Here is an 18862-nt window from a genome sequence, read left to right as displayed (position 1 = left end):
CGAGGAGCAAGCCCCGTCCCGTCACGAGGAGCGAAGCCCCGTCCCGTCACAAAGAGCGAAGCCCCGTCCCGTCACGAGGAGCGAAGCCCCGTCCCGTCACGAGGAGCGAAGTCCCATCCCGTCACGTGGAGCGAAGCCCCGTCTCGTCACACAGAGAGAAGCCCCGTCCCATCACACAGAGTGAAGACCCATCCCGTCACACAGAGCAAAGCCCCGTCCCGTCACACAGAGCAAAGCCCCGTCCCGTCACACAGAGCAAAGCCCCATCCCGTCACACAAACCTGGGGTGGGGACACAGAGCAAAGCTCCAACCCTTCACACACTCCCGGGGCCGGGACACAGAGTAAATTCCTCTCCCGTCACAAAGAGCGAGGCCCTGTCCCGTTACGCAGAGCAAATCCTCGTCCTCTCCCGTCACACGGAGCGAAGCACCTATACGTCACACGGAGCGAATCCCTGTCCCGTCACACTCCCGGGGCAGGGACAGAGAGTGAAGCACCATCCCGTCGCACAATGCTGGGGCGGAGGCACGTAGCATCGCCCCGTCCAATCACACAAAGCGTCGCCCCGTCCCGCCAAAAACTCCAGGGGCGGTGAAACAGAGTGAAGCCGCGTCCCGTCACGAAGAGCGAAGCCCCGTCCCGTCATACGGATCGAAGCCACGTCCCGTCACACGGAGCAAAGCACCGTCCCGTCACACGCTGCGAAGCCCCGACCCGTCACATGGAGCAAAGTCCTGTCCCGTCACGTAGAGCGAAGCCCCGTCCCTTCACACAGAGAGAAGCCCCTTCCCGTCACACAGAGTGAAATCCCATCCCGTCACGCAGAGCAAAGCCCCGTCCCGTCACACAGAGCAAAGCCGTCCCGTCACACAGAGCAAAGCCCCGTCCCTTCACACATACCTGGGGTGTAGACACAGAGCAAAGCCCCAACCCTTCACACATTCCCGGGGCAGGGACACAGAGCAAAGCCCTGTCCCATCACGAGGAGCGAAGCCCCGTACCGTCACGAGGAGCGAAGCCCCGTCACGTCACACAGAGAGAAGCCCCGTCCCTTCACACAGAGTGAAGACCCATCCCGTCACACAGAACAAAGCCCCAACCCTTCACACACTCCCGGGGCAGGGACACAGAGTAAATCCCCATTCCGTCACACAGAGCAAAGACTCGTCCACTCCCGTCACACGGAGCGAAGCCCCGACCCTTTACACGGACTGGAGCCCCGTCCCGTCACACTCCCGGGGCAGGGACAGAGATTGAAGCGCCATCCCATCACACAATGCTGGAGCGGAGTCACGTAGCGTCGCCACGTCCCGTCACACAAAGGGTCGCCCCGTCCCGTCAAACACTCCAGGGACGGGGAGACAGAGTGAAGTCCTGTCCAGTCACACAGAGCGAAGCACCATCCCGTCACACTCTCCCGAGGCAGGGACACAGAATAAAGCCCTGACCCGTCACACAGAGTAAAGTCTCACCCTGTCCCGTCACACGGAGCGAAGCCCTGTCCCGTCACAAGGAGCGAAGCCCCGTCCCGTCACAAGGAGAGAAGTCCCGTCCCGTCACGAGGAGAGATGCCCCGTCACGTCACAAGGAGAGAAGCCATCGTTACGTCACATGGAGCGCAGCCCCGTCCCGTGACACGGACCGAAGCACCGTCCTGTCACACGAGCGAAGTCCCGTCCCACACGGAGCGAAGACCCGTCCCGTCACACGGAGCAAAGCCCCGTCCCGTCACACGGAGCGAAGCCCCGTCCCGTCACACGGAACGAAGTCCCTTCCATCACACGGACCGAAGCACCGTCCTGTCACACGAGCGAAGTCCCGTCCCACATGGAGCGAAGACCCGTCCCGTCACACGGAGCAAAGCCCCGTCCCGTCACACGGAGCGAAGCCCCGTCCCGTCACACGGAACGAAGTCCCTTCCGTCACACGGAGCGAAGCCCCGTCCCGTCCCGTCACACACACCTGGGGCAGGGACTCAGAGCAAACCCGAACCCTTCACACACTCCAGGGGCGGGGAGACAGAGTGAAGTCCCATACCGTCACACAGAGCGAAGCCCATTCCCGTCACACATTCCCATGGCAGGGACAAGGAGCGAAGCCCCGTCCCGTCACGAGGAGGGAAGCCCCGTCCCGTCACGAGGATGGAAGCCCCGTCCCGTCACGAGGAGCGAAGACCCGTCCCGTCACGAGGAGTGAAGCCCCGTCCCGTCACGAGGAGCGTAGCCCCGTCCCTTCACGAGGAGCAAAGCCCCGTCCCGTCACGATGAGCGAAGCCCCGTCCAGTCACAAGGAGCGAAGCCCCGTACCGTCACGAGGAGCGAAGCCGCGTCCCGTCAAGAGGAGCGAAGCCCAGTCCCGTCACGAGGAGGGAAGCCCCATCCCGTCACGTGGAGCGAAGCCCCGTCCCGTCACGAGGAGCGAAGCCCCGTCCCGTCACGAGGAGCGAAGCCCCGTCCCGTCACAAAGAGCGAAGCCCCGTCCCGTCACGAGGAGCGAAGCCCCGTCCCGTCACGAGGAGCGAAGCCCCGTCCCGTCACGAGGAGCGAAGCCCCGTCCCGTCACGTGGAGCGAAGCCCCGTCCCGTCACGAGGAGAGAAGCCCTGTCCCGTCACAAGGAGCAAGCCCCGTCCCGTCACGAGGAGCGAAGCCCCGTCCCGTCACGAGGAGCGAAGCCCCGTCTCGTCACACAGAGAGAAGCCCCATCCCGTCACACAGAGTGAAGACCCATCCCGTCACACAGAGCAAAGCCCCGTCCCGTCACACAGAGCAAAGCCCCGTCCCGTCACACAGAGCAAAGCCCCATACCGTTACACAAACCTGGGGTGGGGACACAGAGCAAAGCTCCAACCCTTCACACACTCCCGGGGCCGGGACACAGAGTAAATCCCGGTCCCGTCACAAAGAGCGAGGCCCTGTCCCGTTACGCAGAGCAAATCCTCGTCCTCTCCCGTCACACGGAGCGAAGCCCCTATATGTCACACGGAGCGAAGCCCCGTCCCGTCACACTCCCAGGGCAGGGAAGAGAGTGAGGCACCATCCCGTCGCACAATGCTGGGGCGGAGGCACGTAGCATCGCCCCGTCCCATCACACAAAGCGTCGCCCCGTCCCGCCAAAAACTCCAGGGGCGGTGAAACGGAGTGAAGCCGCGTCCCGTCACGCAGAGCGAAGCCCCGTCCCGTCATACGGATCGAAGCCCCGTCCCGTCACGAGGAGCGAAGCCCCGTCCCGTCACGAGGAGCGAAGCCCCGACCCGTCAAGAGGAGCGAAGCCCCGTCCCGTCACGAGGAGCGAAGTCCCGTCCCGTCACGAGGAGCGAAGCCCCGTCCCGTCACAAAGAGCGAAGCCCCGTCCCGTCACGAGGAGCGAAGCCCCGTCCCGTCACGAGGAGCAAAGCCCCGTCCCGTCACGTGGAGCGAAGCCCCGTCTCGTCACACAGATAGAAGCCCCGTCACCTCACACAGAGTGAAGACCCATCCCGTCACACAGAGCAAAGCCCCGTCCCGTCACACAGAGCAAAGCCCCGTCCCGTCACACAGAGCAAAGCCCCATCCCGTCACACAAACCTGGGGTGGGGACACAGAGCAAAGCTCCAACCCTTCACACACTCACGGGGCCGGGACACAGAGTAAATCCCGGTCCCGTCACAAAGAGCGAGGCCCTGTCCCGTTACGCAGAGCAAATCCTCGTCCTCTCCCGTCACACGGAGCGAAGCACCTATACGTCACACGGAGCGAATCCCCGTCCCGTCACACTCCCGGGGCAGGGACAGAGAGTGAAGCACCATCCCGTCGCACAATGCTGGGGCGGAGGCACGTAGCATCGCCCCGTCCAATCACACAAAGCGTCGCCCCGTCCCGCCAAAAACTCCAGGGGCGGTGAAACAGAGTGAAGCCGCGTCCCGTCACGAAGAGCGAAGCCCCGTCCCGTCATACGGATCGAAGCCACGTCCCGTCACACGGAGCAAAGCACCGTCCCGTCACACGCTGCGAAGCCCCGACCCGTCACATGGAGCAAAGTCCTGTCCCGTCACGTAGAGCGAAGCCCCGTCCCTTCACACAGAGAGAAGCCCCTTCCCGTCACACAGAGTGAAATCCCATCCCGTCAGGCAGAGCAAAGCCCCGTCCCGTCACACAGAGCAAAGCCGTCCCGTCACACAGAGCAAAGCCCCGTCCCTTCACACATACCTGGGGTGTAGACACAGAGCAAAGCCCCAACCCTTCACACATTCCCGGGGCAGGGACACAGAGCAAAGCCCTGTCCCATCACGAGGAGCGAAGCCCCGTACCGTCACGAGGAGCGAAGCCCCGTCACGTCACACAGAGAGAAGCCCCGTCCCTTCACACAGAGTGAAGACCCATCCCGTCACACAGAACAAAGCCCCAACCCTTCACACACTCCCGGGGCAGGGACACAGAGTAAATCCCCATTCCGTCACACAGAGCAAAGCCTCGTCCACTCCCGTCACACGGAGCGAAGCCCCGACCCTTTACACGGACTGGAGCCCCGTCCCATCACACTCCCGGGGCAGGGACAGAGATTGAAGCGCCATCCCATCACACAATGCTGGAGCGGAGTCACGTAGCGTCGCCACGTCCCATCACACAAAGGGTCGCCCCGTCCCGTCAAACACTCCAGGGACGGGGAGACAGAGTGAAGTCCTGTCCAGTCACACAGAGCGAAGCACCATCCCGTCACACTCTCCCGAGGCAGGGACACAGAATAAAGCCCTGACCCGTCACACAGAGTAAAGTCTCACCCTGTCCCGTCACACGGAGCGAAGCCCTGTCCCGTCACAAGGAGCGAAGCCCCGTCCCGTCACAAGGAGAGAAGTCCCGTCCCGTCACGAGGAGAGATGCCCCGTCACGTCACAAGGAGAGAAGCCATCGTTCCGTCACATGGAGCGCAGCCCCGTCCCGTGACACGGACCGAAGCACCGTCCTGTCACACGAGCGAAGTCCCGTCCCACACGGAGCGAAGACCCGTCCCGTCACACGGAGCAAAGCCCCGTCCCGTCACACGGAGCGAAGCCCCGTCCCGTCACACGGAACGAAGTCCCTTCCGTCACACGGACCGAAGCACCGTCCTGTCACACGAGCGAAGTCCCGTCCCACATGGAGCGAAGACCCGTCCCGTCACACGGAGCAAAGCCCCGTCCCGTCACACAGAGCGATGCCCCGTCCCAATACACGGAACGAAGTCCCTTCCGTCACACGGAGCGAAGCCCCGTCCCGTCCCGTCACACACACCTGGGGCAGGGACTCAGAGCAAACCCGAACCCTTCACACACTCCAGGGGCGGGGAGACAGAGTGAAGCCCCATACCGTCACACAGAGCGAAGCCCATTCCCGTCACACATTCCCATGGCAGGGACAAGGAGCGAAGCCCCGTCCCGTCACGAGGAGGGAAGCCCCGTCCCGTCACGAGGATGGAAGCCCCGTCCCGTCACGAGGAGCGAAGACCCGTCCCGTCACGAGGAGTGAAGCCCCGTCCCGTCACGAGGAGCGTAGCCCCGTCCCTTCACGAGGAGCGAGGCCCCGTCCCGTCACGATGAGCGAAGCCCCGTCCAGTCACAAGGAGCGAAGCCCCGTACCGTCACGAGGAGCGAAGCCGCATCCCGTCAAGAGGAGCGAAGCCCAGTCCCGTCACGAGGAGGGAAGCCCCATCCCGTCACGTGGAGCGAAGCCCCGTCCCGTCACACAGAGCAAAGCCCCATACCGTTACACAAACCTGGGGTGGGGACACAGAGCAAAGCTCCAACCCTTCACACACTCCCGGGGCCGGGACACAGAGTAAATCCCGGTCCCGTCACAAAGAGCGAGGCCCTGTCCCGTTACGCAGAGCAAATCCTCGTCCTCTCCCGTCACACGGATCGAAGCCCCTATATGTCACACGGAGCGAAGCCCCGTCCCGTCACACTCCCAGGGCAGGGAAGAGAGTGAGGCACCATCCCGTCGCACAATGCTGGGGCGGAGGCACGTAGCATCGCCCCGTCCCATCACACAAAGCGTCGCCCCGTCCCGCCAAAAACTCCAGGGGCGGTGAAACGGAGTGAAGCCGCGTCCCGTCACGCAGAGCGAAGCCCCGTCCCGTCATACGGATCGAAGCCCCGTCCCGTCACGAGGAGCGAAGCCCCGTCCCGTCACGAGGAGCGAAGCCCCGACCCGTCAAGAGGAGCGAAGCCCCGTCCCGTCACGAGGAGCGAAGTCCCGTCCCGTCACGAGGAGCGAAGCCCCGTCCCGTCACAAAGAGCGAAGCCCCGTCCCGTCACGAGGAGCGAAGCCCCGTCCCGTCACGAGGAGCAAAGCCCCGTCCCGTCACGTGGAGCGAAGCCCCGTCTCGTCACACAGATAGAAGCCCCGTCACCTCACACAGAGTGAAGACCCATCCCGTCACACAGAGCAAAGCCCCGTCCCGTCACACAGAGCAAAGCCCCGTCCCGTCACACAGAGCAAAGCCCCATCCCGTCACACAAACCTGGGGTGGGGACACAGAGCAAAGCTCCAACCCTTCACACACTCACGGGGCCGGGACACAGAGTAAATCCCGGTCCCGTCACAAAGAGCGAGGCCCTGTCCCGTTACGCAGAGCAAATCCTCGTCCTCTCCCGTCACACGGAGCGAAGCACCTATACGTCACACGGAGCGAATCCCCGTCCCGTCACACTCCCGGGGCAGGGACAGAGAGTGAAGCACCATCCCGTCGCACAATGCTGGGGCGGAGGCACGTAGCATCGCCCCGTCCAATCACACAAAGCGTCGCCCCGTCCCGCCAAAAACTCCAGGGGCGGTGAAACAGAGTGAAGCCGCGTCCCGTCACGAAGAGCGAAGCCCCGTCCCGTCATACGGATCGAAGCCACGTCCCGTCACACGGAGCAAAGCACCGTCCCGTCACACGCTGCGAAGCCCCGACCCGTCACATGGAGCAAAGTCCTGTCCCGTCACGTAGAGCGAAGCCCCGTCCCTTCACACAGAGAGAAGCCCCTTCCCGTCACACAGAGTGAAATCCCATCCCGTCAGGCAGAGCAAAGCCCCGTCCCGTCACACAGAGCAAAGCCGTCCCGTCACACAGAGCAAAGCCCCGTCCCTTCACACATACCTGGGGTGTAGACACAGAGCAAAGCCCCAACCCTTCACACATTCCCGGGGCAGGGACACAGAGCAAAGCCCTGTCCCATCACGAGGAGCGAAGCCCCGTACCGTCACGAGGAGCGAAGCCCCGTCACGTCACACAGAGAGAAGCCCCGTCCCTTCACACAGAGTGAAGACCCATCCCGTCACACAGAACAAAGCCCCAACCCTTCACACACTCCCGGGGCAGGGACACAGAGTAAATCCCCATTCCGTCACACAGAGCAAAGCCTCGTCCACTCCCGTCACACGGAGCGAAGCCCCGACCCTTTACACGGACTGGAGCCCCGTCCCGTCACACTCCCGGGGCAGGGACAGAGATTGAAGCGCCATCCCATCACACAATGCTGGAGCGGAGTCACGTAGCGTCGCCACGTCCCGTCACACAAAGGGTCGCCCCGTCCCGTCAAACACTCCAGGGACGGGGAGACAGAGTGAAGTCCTGTCCAGTCACACAGAGCGAAGCACCATCCCGTCACACTCTCCCGAGGCAGGGACACAGAATAAAGCCCTGACCCGTCACACAGAGTAAAGTCTCACCCTGTCCCGTCACACGGAGCGAAGCCCTGTCCCGTCACAAGGAGCGAAGCCCCGTCCCGTCACAAGGAGAGAAGCCCCGTCCCGTCACGAGGAGAGATGCCCCGTCACGTCACAAGGAGAGAAGCCATCGTTCCGTCACATGGAGCGCAGCCCCGTCCCGTGACACGGACCGAAGCACCGTCCTGTCACACGAGCAAAGTCCCGTCCCACACGGAGCGAAGACCCGTCCCGTCACACGGAGCAAAGCCCTGTCCCGTCACACGGAGCGAAGCCCCGTCCCGTCACACGGAACGAAGTCCCTTCCGTCACACGGACCGAAGCACCGTCCTGTCACACGAGCGAAGTCCCGTCCCACATGGAGCGAAGACCCGTCCCATCACACGGAGCAAAGCCCCGTCCCGTCACACGGAGTGAAGCCCCGTCCCGTCACACGGAACGAAGTCCCTTCCGTCACACGGAGCGAAGCCCCGTCCCGTCCCGTCACACACACCTGGGGCAGGGACTCAGAGCAAACCCGAACCCTTCACACACTCCAGGGACGGGGAGACAGAGTGAAGCCCCATACCGTCACACAGAGCGAAGCCAATTCCCGTCACACATTCCCATGGCAGGGACAAGGAGCGAAGCCCCGTCCCGTCACGAGGAGGGAAGCCCCGTCCCGTCACGAGGATGCAAGCCCCGTCCCGTCACGAGGAGCGAAGACCCGTCCCGTCACGAGGAGTGAAGCCCCGTCCCGTCACGAGGAGCGTAGCCCCATCCCTTCACGAGGAGCGAAGCCCCGTCCCGTCACGATGAGCGAAGCCCCGTCCAGTCACAAGGAGCGAAGCCCCGTACCGTCACGAGGAGCGAAGCCGCGTCCCGTCACGAGGAGCGAAGCCCCGTACCGTCACGAGGAGCGAAGCCCCGTCACGTCACACAGAGAGAAGCCCCGTCCCTTCACACAGAGTGAAGACCCATCCCGTCACACAGAACAAAGCCCCAACCCTTCACACACTCCCGGGGCAGGGACACAGAGTAAATCCCCATTCCGTCACACAGAGCAAAGCCTCGTCCACTCCCGTCACACGGAGCGAAGCCCCGACCCTTTACACGGACTGGAGCCCCGTCCCGTCACACTCCCGGGGCAGGGACAGAGATTGAAGCGCCATCCCATCACACAATGCTGGAGCGGAGTCACGTAGCGTCGCCACGTCCCATCACACAAAGGGTCGCCCCGTCCCGTCAAACACTCCAGGGACGGGGAGACAGAGTGAAGTCCTGTCCAGTCACACAGAGCGAAGCACCATCCCGTCACACTCTCCCGAGGCAGGGACACAGAATAAAGCCCTGACCCGTCACACAGAGTAAAGTCTCACCCTGTCCCGTCACACGGAGCGAAGCCCTGTCCCGTCACAAGGAGCGAAGCCCCGTCCCGTCACAAGGAGAGAAGTCCCGTCCCGTCACGAGGAGAGATGCCCCGTCACGTCACAAGGAGAGAAGCCATCGTTCCGTCACATGGAGCGCAGCCCCGTCCCGTGACACGGACCGAAGCACCGTCCTGTCACACGAGCGAAGTCCCGTCCCACACGGAGCGAAGACCCGTCCCGTCACACGGAGCAAAGCCCCGTCCCGTCACACGGAGCGAAGCCCCGTCCCGTCACACGGAACGAAGTCCCTTCCGTCACACGGACCGAAGCACCGTCCTGTCACACGAGCGAAGTCCCGTCCCACATGGAGCGAAGACCCGTCCCGTCACACGGAGCAAAGCCCCGACCCGTCACACGGAGCGAAGCCCCGTCCCGTCACACGGAACGAAGTCCCTTCCGTCACACGGAGCGAAGCCCAGTCCCGTCCCGTCACACACACCTGGGGCAGGGACTCAGAGCAAACCCGAACCCTTCACACACTCCAGGGGCGGGGAGACAGAGTGAAGCCCCATACCATCACACAGAGCGAAGCCCATTCCCGTCACACATTCCCATGGCAGGGACAAGGAGCGAAGCCCCGTCCCGTCACGAGGAGGGAAGCCCCGTCCCGTCACGAGGATGGAAGCCCCGTCCCGTCACGAGGAGCGAAGACCCGTCCTGTCACGAGGAGTGAAGCCCCGTCCCGTCACGAGGAGCGTAGCCCCGTCCCTTCACGAGGAGCGAAGCCCCGTCCCGTCACGATGAGCGAAGCCCCGTCCAGTCACAAGGAGCGAAGCCCCGTACCGTCACGAGGAGCGAAGCCGCATCCCGTCAAGAGGAGCGAAGCCCAGTCCCGTCACGAGGAGGGAAGCCCCATCCCGTCACGTGGAGCGAAGCCCCGTCCCGTCACACAGAGCAAAGCCCCATACCGTTACACAAACCTGGGGTGGGGACACAGAGCAAAGCTCCAACCCTTCACACACTCCCGGGGCCGGGACACAGAGTAAATCCCGGTCCCGTCACAAAGAGCGAGGCCCTGTCCCGTTACGCAGAGCAAATCCTCGTCCTCTCCCGTCACACGGATCGAAGCCCCTATATGTCACACGGAGCGAAGCCCCGTCCCGTCACACTCCCAGGGCAGGGAAGAGAGTGAGGCACCATCCCGTCGCACAATGCTGGGGCGGAGGCACGTAGCATCGCCCCGTCCCATCACACAAAGCGTCGCCCCGTCCCGCCAAAAACTCCAGGGGCGGTGAAACGGAGTGAACCCGCGTCCCGTCACGCAGAGCGAAGCCCCGTCCCGTCATACGGATCGAAGCCCCGTCCCGTCACGAGGAGCGAAGCCCCGTCCCGTCACGAGGAGCGAAGCCCCGACCCGTCAAGAGGAGCGAAGCCCTGTCCCGTCATGAGGAGCGAAGTCCCGTCCCGTCACGAGGAGCGAAGCCCCGTCCCGTCACAAAGAGCGAAGCCCCGTCCCGTCACGAGGAGCGAAGCCCCGTCCCGTCACGAGGAGCAAAGCCCCGTCCCGTCACGTGGAGCGAAGCCCCGTCTCGTCACACAGATAGAAGCCCCGTCACCTCACACAGAGTGAAGACCCATCCCGTCACACAGAGCAAAGCCCCGTCCCGTCACACAGAGCAAAGCCCCGTCCCGTCACACAGAGCAAAGCCCCATCCCGTCACACAAACCTGGGGTGGGGACACAGAGCAAAGCTCCAACCCTTCACACACTCACGGGGCCGGGACACAGAGTAAATCCCGGTCCCGTCACAAAGAGCGAGGCCCTGTCCCGTTACGCAGAGCAAATCCTCGTCCTCTCCCGTCACACGGAGCGAAGCACCTATACGTCACACGGAGCGAATCCCCGTCCCGTCACACTCCCGGGGCAGGGACAGAGAGTGAAGCACCATCCCGTCGCACAATGCTGGGGCGGAGGCACGTAGCATCGCCCCGTCCAATCACACAAAACGTCGCCCCGTCCCGCCAAAAACTCCAGGGGCGGTGAAACAGAGTGAAGCCGCGTCCCGTCACGAAGAGCGAAGCCCCGTCCCGTCATACGGATCGAAGCCACGTCCCGTCACACGGAGCAAAGCACCGTCCCGTCACACGCTGCGAAGCCCCGACCCGTCACATGGAGCAAAGTCCTGTCCCGTCACGTAGAGCGAAGCCCCGTCCCTTCACACAGAGAGAAGCCCCTTCCCGTCACACAGAGTGAAATCCCATCCCGTCAGGCAGAGCAAAGCCCCGTCCCGTCACACAGAGCAAAGCCGTCCCGTCACACAGAGCAAAGCCCCGTCCCTTCACACATACCTGGGGTGTAGACACAGAGCAAAGCCCCAACCCTTCACACATTCCCGGGGCAGGGACACAGAGCAAAGCCCTGTCCCATCACGAGGAGCGAAGCCCCGTACCGTCACGAGGAGCGAAGCCCCGTCACGTCACACAGAGAGAAGCCCCGTCCCTTCACACAGAGTGAAGACCCATCCCGTCACACAGAACAAAGCCCCAACCCTTCACACACTCCCGGGGCAGGGACACAGAGTAAATCCCCATTCCGTCACACAGAGCAAAGCCTCGTCCACTCCCGTCACACGGAGCGAAGCCCCGACCCTTTACACGGACTGGAGCCCCGTCCCGTCACACTCCCGGGGCAGGGACAGAGATTGAAGCGCCATCCCATCACACAATGCTGGAGCGGAGTCACGTAGCGTCGCCACGTCCCGTCACACAAAGGGTCGCCCCGTCCCGTCAAACACTCCAGGGACGGGGAGACAGAGTGAAGTCCTGTCCAGTCACACAGAGCGAAGCACCATCCCGTCACACTCTCCCGAGGCAGGGACACAGAATAAAGCCCTGACCCGTCACACAGAGTAAAGTCTCACCCTGTCCCGTCACACGGAGCGAAGCCCTGTCCCGTCACAAGGAGCGAAGCCCCGTCCCGTCACAAGGAGAGAAGCCCCGTCCCGTCACGAGGAGAGACGCCCCGTCACGTCACAAGGAGAGAAGCCATCGTTCCGTCACATGGAGCGCAGCCCCGTCCCGTGACACGGACCGAAGCACCGTCCTGTCACACGAGCAAAGTCCCGTCCCACACGGAGCGAAGACCCGTCCCGTCACACGGAGCAAAGCCCTGTCCCGTCACACGGAGCGAAGCCCCGTCCCGTCACACGGAACGAAGTCCCTTCCGTCACACGGACCGAAGCACCGTCCTGTCACACGAGCGAAGTCCCGTCCCACATGGAGCGAAGACCCGTCCCATCACACGGAGCAAAGCCCCGTCCCGTCACACGGAGCGAAGCCCCGTCCCGTCACACGGAACGAAGTCCCTTCCGTCACACGGAGCGAAGCCCCGTCCCGTCCCGTCACACACACCTGGGGCAGGGACTCAGAGCAAACCCGAACCCTTCACACACTCCAGGGACGGGGAGACAGAGTGAAGCCCCATACCGTCACACAGAGCGAAGCCAATTCCCGTCACACATTCCCATGGCAGGGACAAGGAGCGAAGCCCCGTCCCGTCACGAGGAGGGAAGCCCCGTCCCGTCACGAGGATGCAAGCCCCGTCCCGTCACGAGGAGCGAAGACCCGTCCCGTCACGAGGAGTGAAGCCCCGTCCCGTCACGAGGAGCGTAGCCCCATCCCTTCACGAGGAGCGAAGCCCCGTCCCGTCACGATGAGCGAAGCCCCGTCCAGTCACAAGGAGCGAAGCCCCGTACCGTCACGAGGAGCGAAGCCGCGTCCCGTCACGAGGAGCGAAGCCCCGTACCGTCACGAGGAGCGAAGCCCCGTCACGTCACACAGAGAGAAGCCCCGTCCCTTCACACAGAGTGAAGACCCATCCCGTCACACAGAACAAAGCCCCAACCCTTCACACACTCCCGGGGCAGGGACACAGAGTAAATCCCCATTCCGTCACACAGAGCAAAGCCTCGTCCACTCCCGTCACACGGAGCGAAGCCCCGACCCTTTACACGGACTGGAGCCCCGTCCCGTCACACTCCCGGGGCAGGGACAGAGATTGAAGCGCCATCCCATCACACAATGCTGGAGCGGAGTCACGTAGCGTCGCCACGTCCCATCACACAAAGGGTCGCCCCGTCCCGTCAAACACTCCAGGGACGGGGAGACAGAGTGAAGTCCTGTCCAGTCACACAGAGCGAAGCACCATCCCGTCACACTCTCCCGAGGCAGGGACACAGAATAAAGCCCTGACCCGTCACACAGAGTAAAGTCTCACCCTGTCCCGTCACACGGAGCGAAGCCCTGTCCCGTCACAAGGAGCGAAGCCCCGTCCCGTCACAAGGAGAGAAGTCCCGTCCCGTCACGAGGAGAGATGCCCCGTCACGTCACAAGGAGAGAAGCCATCGTTCCGTCACATGGAGCGCAGCCCCGTCCCGTGACACGGACCGAAGCACCGTCCTGTCACACGAGCGAAGTCCCGTCCCACACGGAGCGAAGACCCGTCCCGTCACACGGAGCAAAGCCCCGTCCCGTCACACGGAGCGAAGCCCCGTCCCGTCACACGGAACGAAGTCCCTTCCGTCACACGGACCGAAGCACCGTCCTGTCACACGAGCGAAGTCCCGTCCCACATGGAGCGAAGACCCGTCCCGTCACACGGAGCAAAGCCCCGACCCGTCACACGGAGCGAAGCCCCGTCCCGTCACACGGAACGAAGTCCCTTCCGTCACACGGAGCGAAGCCCAGTCCCGTCACGAGGAGCGAAGCCCCGTCCCGTCACGAGGAGCGAAGCCCCGTCCCGTCACGAGGAGCGAAGCCCCGTCCCGTCACGTGGAGCGAAGCCCCGTCCCGTCACGAGGAGAGAAGCCCTGTCCCGTCACAAGGAGCAAGCCCCGTCCCGTCACGAGGAGCGAAGCCCCGTCCCGTCACGAGGAGCAAAGCCCCGTCCCGTCACGAGGAGCGAAGTCCCGTCCCGTCACGTGGAGCGAAGCCCCGTCTCGTCACACAGAGAGAAGCCCCGTCCCGTCACACAGAGTGAAGACCCATCCCGTCACACAGAGCAAAGCCCCGTCCCGTCACACAGAGCAAAGCCCCGTCCCGTCACACAGAGCAAAGCCCCATACCGTTACACAAACCTGGGGTGGGGACACAGAGCAAAGCTCCAACCCTTCACACACTCCCGGGGCCGGGACACAGAGTAAATCCCGGTCCCGTCACAAAGATCGAGCCCCTGTCCCGTTACGCAGAGCAAATCCTCGTCCTCTCCCGTCACACGGAGCGAAGCCCCTATATGTCACACGGAGCGAAGCCCCGTCCCGTCACACTCCCAGGGCAGGGAAGAGAGTGAGGCACCATCCCGTCGCACAATGCTTGGGCGGAGGCACGTAGCATCGCCCCGTCCCATCACACAAAGCGTCGCCCCGTCCCGCCAAAAACTCCAGGGGCGGTGAAACGGAGTGAAGCCGCGTCCCGTCACGCAGAGCGAAGCCCCGTCCCGTCATACGGATCGAAGCCCCGTCCCGTCACGAGGAGCGAAGCCCCGTCCCATCACGAGGAGCGAAGCCCCGACCCGTCAAGAGGAGCGAAGCCCCGTCCCGTCACGAGGAGCGAAGTCCCGTCCCGTCACGAGGAGCGAAGCCCCGTCCCGTCACGAAGAACGAAGCCCCGTCCCGTCACGAGGAGCGAAGCCCCGTCCCGTCACGAGGAGCAAAGCCCCGTCCCGTCACGTGGAGCGAAGCCCCGTCTCGTCACACAGATAGAAGCCCCGTCACCTCACACAGAGTGAAGACCCATCCCGTCACACAGAGCAAAGCCCCGTCCCGTCACACAGAGCAAAGCCCCGTCCCGTCACACAGAGCAAAGCCCCATCCCGTCACACAAACCTGGGGTGGGGACACAGAGCAAAGCTCCAACCCTTCACACACTCCCGGGGCCGGGACACAGAGTAAATTCCGCTCCCGTCACAAAGAGCGAGGCCCTGTCCCGTTACGCAGAGCAAATCCTCGTCCTCTCCCGTCACACGGAGCGAAGCACCTATACGTCACACGGAGCGAATCCCCATCCCGTCACACTCCCGGGGCAGGGACAGAGAGTGAAGCACCATCCCGTCGCACAATGCTGGGGCGGAGGCACGTAGCATCGCCCCGTCCAATCACACAAAGCGTCGCCCCGTCCCGCCAAAAACTCCAGGGGCGGTGAAACAGAGTGAAGCCGCGTCCCGTCACGAAGAGCGAAGCCCCGTCCCGTCATACGGATCGAAGCCACGTCCCGTCACACGGAGCAAAGCACCGTCCCGTCACACGCTGCGAAGCCCCGACCCGTCACATGGAGCAAAGTCCTGTCCCGTCACGTAGAGCGAAGCCCCGTCCCTTCACACAGAGAGAAGCCTCTTCCCGTCACACAGAGTGAAATCCCATCCCGTCAGGCAGAGCAAAGCCCCGTCCCGTCACACAGAGCAAAGCCGTCCCGTCACACAGAGCAAAGCCCCGTCCCTTCACACATACCTGGGGTGTAGACACAGAGCAAAGCCCCAACCCTTCACACATTCCCGGGGCAGGGACACAGAGCAAAGCCCTGTCCCATCACGAGGAGCGAAGCCCCGTACCGTCACGAGGAGCGAAGCCCCGTCACGTCACACAGAGAGAAGCCCCGTCCCTTCACACAGAGTGAAGACCCATCCCGTCACACAGAACAAAGCCCCAACCCTTCACACACTCCCGGGGCAGGGACACAGAGTAAATCCCCATTCCGTCACACAGAGCAAAGCCTCGTCCACTCCCGTCACACGGAGCGAAGCCCCGACCCTTTACACGGACTGGAGCCCCGTCCCGTCACACTCCCGGGGCAGGGACAGAGATTGAAGCGCCATCCCATCACACAATGCTGGAGCGGAGTCACGTAGCGTCGCCACGTCCCGTCACACAAAGGGTCGCCCCGTCCCGTCAAACACTCCTGGGACGGGGAGACAGAGTGAAGTCCTGTCCAGTCACACAGAGCGAAGCACCATCCCGTCACACTCTCCCGAGGCAGGGACACAGAATAAAGCCCTGACCCGTCACACAGAGTAAAGTCTCACCCTGTCCCGTCACACGGAGCGAAGCCCTGTCCCGTCACAAGGAGCGAAGCCCCGTCCTGTCACAAGGAGAGAAGCCCCGTCCCGTCACGAGGAGAGATGCCCCGTCACGTCACAAGGAGAGAAGCCATCGTTCCGTCACATGGAGCGCAGCCCCGTCCCGTGACACGGACCGAAGCACCGTCCTGTCACACGAGCGAAGTCCCGTCCCACACGGAGCGAAGACCCGTCCCGTCACACGGAGCAAAGCCCCGTCCCGTCACACGGAGCGAAGCCCCGTCCCGTCACACGGAACGAAGTCCCTTCCGTCACACGGACCGAAGCACCGTCCTGTCACACGAGCGAAGTCCCGTCCCACATGGAGCGAAGACCCGTCCCGTCACACGGAGCAAAGCCCCGTCCCGTCACACGGAGCGAAGCCCCGTCCCGTCACACGGAACGAAGTCCCTTCCGTCACACGGAGCGAAGCCCCGTCCCGTCCCGTCACACACACCTGGGGCAGGGACTCAGAGCAAACCCGAACCCTTCACACACTCCAGGGGCGGGGAGACAGAGTGAAGACCCATACCGTCACACAGAGCGAAGCCCATTCCCGTCACACATTCCCATGGCAGGGACAAGGAGCGAAGCCCCGTCCCGTCACGAGGAGGGAAGCCCCGTCCCGTCACGAGGATGGAAGCCCCGTCCCGTCACGAGGAGCGAAGACCCGTCCCGTCACGAGGAGTGAAGCCCCGTCCCGTCACGAGGAGCGAAGCCCCGTCCCTTCACGAGGAGCGAAGCCCCGTCCCGTCACGATGAGCGAAGCCCCGTCCAGTCACAAGGAGCGAAGCCCCATACCGTCACGAGGAGCGAAGCCGCGTCCCGTCAAGAGGAGCGAAGCCCGGTCCCGTCACGAGGAGGGAAGCCCCATCCCGTCACGTGGAGCGAAGCCCCGTCCCGTCACGAGGAGCGAAGCCCCGTCCCGTCACAAGGAGCGAAGCCCCGTCCCGTCACAAAGAGCGAAGCCCCGTCCCGTCACGAGGAGCGAAGCCCCGTCCCGTCACGAGGAGCGAAGCCCCGTCCCGTCACGAGGAGCGAAGCCCCGTCCCGTCACGTGGAGCGAAGCCCCGTCCCGTCACGAGGAGAGAAGCCCTCTCCCGTCACAAGGAGCAAGCCCCGTCCCGTCACGAGGAGCGAAGCCCCGTCCCGTCACGAGGAGCGAAGCCCCGTCCCGTCACGAGGAGCGAAGTCCCGTCCCGTCACGTGGAGCGAAGCCCCGTCTCGTCACACAGAGAGAAGCCCCGTCCCGTCACACAGAGTGAAGACCCATCCCGTCACACAGAGCAAAGCCCCATCCCGTCACACAGAGCAAAGCCCCGTCCCGTCACACAGAGCAAAGCCCCATACCGTTACACAAACCTGGGGTGGGGACACAGAGCAAAGCTCCAACCCTTCACACACTCCCGGGGCCGGGACACAGAGTAAATCCTGGTCCCGTCACAAAGATCGAGGCCCTGTCCCGTTACGCAGAGCAAATCCTCGTCCTCTCCCGTCACACGGAGCGAAGCCCCTATATGTCACACGGAGCGAAGCCCCGTCCCGTCACACTCCCAGGGCAGGGAAGAGAGTGAGGCACCATCCCGTCGCACAATGCTGGGGCGGAGGCACGTAGCATCGCCACGTCCCATCACACAAAGCGTCGCCCCATCCCGCCAAAAACTCCAGGGGCGGTGAAACGGAGTGAAGCCGCGTCCCGTCACGCAGAGCGAAGCCCCGTCCCTTCACGAGGAGCGAAGCCCCGTCCCGTCACGATGAGCGAAGCCCCGTCCAGTCACAAGGAGCGAAGCCCCGTACCGTCACGAGGAGCGAAGCCGCGTCCCGTCAAGAGGAGCGAAGCCCGGTCCCGTCACGAGGAGGGAAGCCCCATCCCGTCACGTGGAGCGAAGCCCCGTCCCGTCACGAGGAGCGAAGCCCCGTCCCGTCACGAGGAGCGAAGCCCCGTCCCGTCACAAAGAGCGAAGCCACGTCCCGTCACGAGGAGCGAAGCCCCGTCCCGTCACGAGGAGCGAAGCCCCGTCCCGTCACGAGGAGCGAAGCCCCGTCCCGTCACGTGGAGCGAAGCCCCGTCCCGTCACGAGGAGAGAAGCCCTGTCCCGTCACAAGGAGCAAGCCCCGTCCCGTCACGAGGAGCGAAGCCCCGTCCCGTCACGAGGAGCGAAGCCCCGTCCCGTCACGAGGAGCGAAGTCCCGTCCCGTCACGTGGAGCGAAGCCCCGTCTCGTCACACAGAGAGAAGCCCCGTCCCGTCACACAGAGTGAAGACCCATCCCGTCACACAGAGCAAAGCCCCGTCCCGTCACACAGAGCAAAGCCCCGTCCCGTCACACAGAGCAAAGCCCCATACCGTTACACAAACCTGGGGTGGGGACACAGAGCAAAGCTCCAACCCTTCACACACTCCCGGGGCCGGGACACAGAGTAAATCCCGGTCCCGTCACAAAGAGCGAGGCCCTGTCCCGTTACGCAGAGCAAATCCTCGTCCTCTCCAGTCACACGGAGCGAAGCCCCTATATGTCACACGGAGCGAAGCCCCGTCCCGTCACACTCCCAGGGCAGGGAAGAGAGTGAGGCACCATCCCGTCGCACAATGCTGGGGCGGAGGCACGTAGCATCGCCCCGTCCCATCACACAAAGCGTCGCCCCGTCCCGCCAAAAACTCCAGGGGCGGTGAAACGGAGTGAAGCCGCGTCCCGTCACGCAGAGCGAAGCCCCGTCCCGTCATACGGATAGAAGCCCC

The sequence above is a fragment of the Narcine bancroftii genome, chromosome 8 (assembly GCF_036971445.1).
Source record: "Narcine bancroftii isolate sNarBan1 chromosome 8, sNarBan1.hap1, whole genome shotgun sequence".
Classification (NCBI taxonomy): Eukaryota; Metazoa; Chordata; class Chondrichthyes; order Torpediniformes; family Narcinidae; genus Narcine; species Narcine bancroftii.
Note: the sequence above shows the minus strand (reverse complement) of the source record.